Below are 5,473 nucleotides of genomic sequence, written 5' to 3'. Positions count from 1 at the left end.
ATGAATTTTTCAGGCAAATAGATGGAACTTGAAAATATCATCCTAAGTGGGGTAACCAGAGCCAGAAAGACACAAGGTATATACTCACTTATAAGTGGACATTAGCCATAAAGTGCAGGATAACCAGGCTACAATCCACAAAGAAACTGGGTAATAAGGAGGTCCCAAGGGAGGTTGTTCAAATCTCACTCAGAAGGGGAAAGAGAGATGGAACTGGGTAAGATTGGGGGTGAGGAGGGGACTGGGGATGACAATCAGGTATTGGGAGAGGGTGTGGAAGAGGACTGGAAGCAAGAATGGATATTGGTGGGGGCGTCTCTGTGACCAGCTGATGGCCTGGATTGGGGAGGATAGGAGGAGTCTATGGGAGAAACCCTAGCTGAGACTCGTACCAGAGGGGGATATAGGGATTGAAGTGGCCACCGCCTGTAGCCAGGTAGGACTTCCAAAGAAGGGAGGGGGACATCAATCCACCCAAAAACCCTTCCACGCAAAATTTGTCTTGTCTACAAGATGTGCTAGATGAAAGATGAAGCAGAGACTAAGAGAACAGCCAACCCATGGCTGCCCCAACCTGAGCCCCATCCCATGCCAACTCCTGGCTGTACTAAGGATTCTCTGCTATGCTTGCAGACAGGAACTTAGCATAGCGGCCTTCTGAGAGACTTCATCCAGCAGCAGATGGGAGCACATGAAGAGACCCACGGCCAAACATCAGGCGGAGCTCACCAGCCTTGTGGAAGAGTGGGAGATAGAACTGAGCTAACTGAAGGGGTCAACAACACTGAAAGACTTACAGAATCAACTAATCTGGGACCATGGGAGCCCACAGAGCCTGGGCCACCAATCAGGGAGCATGAAGGGGCTGGACCTAGGCCCCTACACATCTTTAGCAAATGTGCAGCTTGGTCTTCATGTGGCTCCCCTAACATGAAGTGGAGCAGGGGTTGTCTTAGTCTCTGTTCCCTGCCATTGGAACCCCTTCCCCTACCTGGACGTCAGGGGAAGAGGAGGTGCCTACTCCTGCTGGGACTAGATGTCCCAGGGTGGGGTAGTTCCCAAGGGGGGTTCCCCCTTCTCTGAGAAGGGGAGAGGGCACTTTTGGGGGGGGACTGGAAGACAGGAGGGAGGGTGCTATGATCAGGATGTAAAGTGAATAATAAATTATTAAAAAAACACAAACGAAAATGTAAGTTTGGTAGCATGCCCGAAAAAATAAATAAATGCCAAAAAATAAAATAAAATAAAATAAAATAAATTTAAAGATAAAAATACAAACAAATGTGCAATTACCAACTCTAAGAATTATTAAGATAAACATTTGCCACTAGCTAGCAGTGTCAACAGTACCTGGTCAGACTGCTATTTTAAATTCATTGATGGGGAATACATGGTTATAAAGTTTTCCTCTTTTATTTTTAAAAAAGATCTAATGCCTATCATTTTGTTTGGTTATGTAAGCTCCTTTCATAAAAAAGTTTCAAGGTTTGCTGGTCTCATATCCATTTCTAAATTTGTTTTCCATTCTCTAAGCAAACGGCCCTAAGGAGAACTTTGTTGAGGTTGATTAAAGAAACAGGTGACATAAAAACAGAAAAATATAATTTTGTTTTTTGCTCATGGGCTCTAAAAAGATGATAACACCAGATGAGTCTGGTTAAGTTCTTGCAAGGACAAAAGTATCCAGGGATGGCAAGATGGCTCAGCAGGTAAAGATGTCTGCTGCCAAACCTGACTACCTGAGTTCAATTCCTGGGACCCAGTGGTAGAAGGAAAGAACTGACGCCAGCGAGGTGTCTTCTGGCCTCTAAGCACAACCTACAGCATTATCTTGCTCACACGCTCACACACACATTCACACACACATACACATTCACATATACACATTCATACATGCACATATTCACACACATACACATTCACCCACACACATTCACACACACACCTACACACACAACCATACACATTCACACACATTCTCACACACACATACACATTCTCAAACACACACATACACTCTCTCACACACACACACACATACTCACATACACACACACATACTCACATACACATACACATTCTCACACACACACATACATACACATTCTCAAACACACACATACACTCACACACACATATACACATACTCACACACATACATACTCACATGCACATAGACATTCTCACACACACATATACACAATCACACTCCACACATACACTCACACACACACATACACACACACACACACACACACACACACACTGAAAGTGCATAGATGAACCTGTGAGATTTACCCAGTAAAATCAGCAGAGATGGTACCTTCTGCACTTGCAGAGTTGACAGTCAACAGAGCGCTAATTTCAGGTTTGTTCACCTATGTAGGTTTATGGCTGGAACTGCAGGCAGATCTACAAATCTCCAAGACTTTTATAGAAAGTGGAGAAGGTGGACAGAGGTGCAAGAAGTTTCACTAGAACACATCCACGAGTGCTACTCGCCCATGATCCCTTTCTCCCAGGCTGCAAATGGGGCCTGCTCTGTCCTGCATGTGTGAGCAGCTACATGCTTGCTGAGGACTACTAGTCACGCGCTTCATCAAAGCTGGAAGCAAACTACTCCAGTGACTTTAAAAGCAAGTTAAATAAACACCATTAGGAGAAAGAAGGCTGTGGCCCAGAAAAACCCAGAGTGTTTGGAACAATGCAAAGCAGCAGACACTATGAGAACCAACTCCTCCTCCACCTATTGAGCAAGGCCAGGAGAATGATAGGTTCCCCAAGCTTCTCAGAACCCAGCTGTGATGGATGGAGCAACACAAGAAAGGATTCACTGCCCAGTTCTGAGAAGCGGTCATCAAAGCTCCAGCTGTGCATGGCACTTTGTCAAAGGCTCGCTCGTCACAAAGGCAGCCTGGGCTAGCCTTTCAGTGTGACCAAGCAAGATGACATCCGCAAGAACCCTGCCATGGGCCTGCAATCTGAGTTCAGTCCCTGGGACCCATAGGGCAAATGGAGAGTTGCTGCCTGCAAGGTGTCCTGTGACATACACACTCATGCTGTGACACACTCATGCTGTCACACACACACATACACTAAAATACACACACATACATACACACATATACATACATACATAGTAGGCCGTATGATATAGATATAGATAGATAGATAGATAGATAGATAGATAGATGATAGATAGATGATTGATGGGTAGATACATGATACATAGATAGATACATAGATACATAGGTACATAGATGATAGATACATAATAGATACATAGATAGATGAATAATGGACAGATGGTGAATCAATGTATTTTCCAATGAAGATAGAACCCTCACACTAATGCATTTAAAAAAAGTTCCAAGCATCTCAAAAAGAAAAAGTATGGCCTACAGCTGAAAAGAAAATAATACACTACAGGATTCATATACAGAGCGTTCTGTAAGGTCCTATACACTCAGGCACCTTGATGGACGGCTTTTTACCTCAAGCCTGACAACCCTGAGTTTCATCTTCAGGGTTCCACAAAAATTGGAAAGAAGAAAACAACCCCTGAACTTGTCCTCTGATCTCCATGTAGGCTGTGGAATGCAGACGGTGTGCTTACACTAGAAAGTAAAATAAAGTAAACAGATAAAAAAAGAGAAATGCAAATTTTTAAAAAGCCCCGCCTTTTAAAATCTCAGCTTAACAAAATGCCCTATGGATTAATAATAGAATATGAGTAAAATGAGAAATATGTTTGATAATAATAAAATATTTACAAAAATATGTCAAAATTAATTATAGCCCGATGTGGTGACTTATCCTGCAATCCCAATATTTGAGAGGATAAGGCAGAAGGATTCTTAAGTGTTCAAGCAAATTGGGTGCAGCATAGCAAGCTCCAGGATAGACTCAGCAGCCATGTTAGACTGTCTCAAAAAGGCAACCCAACAAAATCAAGGCCAATTGTTTATGTTATGAAGATAATCTTGCAAATATTCTTCACAAAAAGAATCCATAAGTTCAATTTCAATTCTATCTGCCTTCTGGAAGGTTTAGAAAACAGCCAAAAATAATATATATAAGTAAAGCTTTTATGTGAGAGCAAAATACAACATTCTGGCGTTTTCAATGATAAAAATGATACGGGAGAATTGTGTGAACCAGATCTGAAGATTCAATGAACTAATGTTAAGAGTGATGGTGATGTGGGAAGAAAAGATAATAATACCAAAAACCAGAACAGACCCAATACAAGAAATCCAGTACAAAATCATTCATTGTTTCTGTGGTTTGCAAATTCAGATAACTCCATAGACTATTTTACTTCAAGGACTGCTGATGGAAGCAGCCAAGCTGGAACGGAGGAGGTTCAAGGTGGCTTTGATTGGATCTGGCACTTAGTGTGAGGCGTGGGACGGTCTGGGGACTAGTTGCAGGCCTCCCGTCTTTTCTCTCTTCTTTCTCTTTCCACTACACTTACACATTTGGTAATCTACCATGAGTTCTTTACATAATGAAAGCTGATCACAAGGGGAACAGGGCAGTCTCTGTCTTTAAGGTCCACAGCAGGCTGCTGGGAATTTGTACCATTCATTTAGTTAAAAGCAAACCTGCAGCTGACTCAGGAAAGGCTGTGGCCCCAGCTATGGTGGCTAAGAAAGAGCATTTAAGTGAGCTTGCAGGGAGATGGAAAACACTGTCTACTTTGCCTGACAACACACAAATACTTAGTTATTATGACACACACACACACACACACACACACACACACACACACACACACACACATGCAAACAGATGCAGACCTCGGTAGCTAGGTTTGCAGACTAAACTTATATCAATCTTACTTTTCAAGGACGGAAGAGTGGGAATGTATAACTCATTTAAGCTGCTTATTTGGCCTTGATCCTAAAGCACACTAGAAACCACTCCAGGAGAAAAATAAATCAGTCTTATTTTAAAGCATAAATACTTGAATAAGATATTATGCAATTAAATCTGTCAAGTATGTCAAATAAAATAATATATTGAATCATAATTTTACATGGGTTTTCACATCTGAAAAACACAATCCATGTTTAACAGCATCCAACATCTCAAAATTGGAAGTAATTGGGGTTTTTCTATTAAAAAAAAGATTTATGGTTTTTAAACAATTATTATGCAAAGTTAAAAATTTAACAAAGGTTGGATCCTTAACAAGGTTCATAACAAGTTTGAATCTACTGAAAGCCCTGAAAAATCACCTCGAGAGGCAAAAGAAATGGACATATTTTTTCTGTAAAGACAGAAACATGTTAAAATAACCATAGTCAATGTTTCTATGCAACACAGCCTAAAAAGTTCTACTGGGAGGGGACTGGAAAAGGAAGGAGAAAGGGGAAATAAGGTGGACATTGGTGAGACGGAAACAAAGCATGTATTTTCATGCACTGTTTCTCCTACTAGAAATCCTTCAAATAAATTAGGCAACACT

Source organism: Rattus rattus, chromosome 1 (assembly GCF_011064425.1).
Source record: "Rattus rattus isolate New Zealand chromosome 1, Rrattus_CSIRO_v1, whole genome shotgun sequence".
NCBI lineage: Eukaryota > Metazoa > Chordata > Mammalia > Rodentia > Muridae > Rattus > Rattus rattus.
This window is presented reverse-complemented; position numbering follows the sequence as displayed.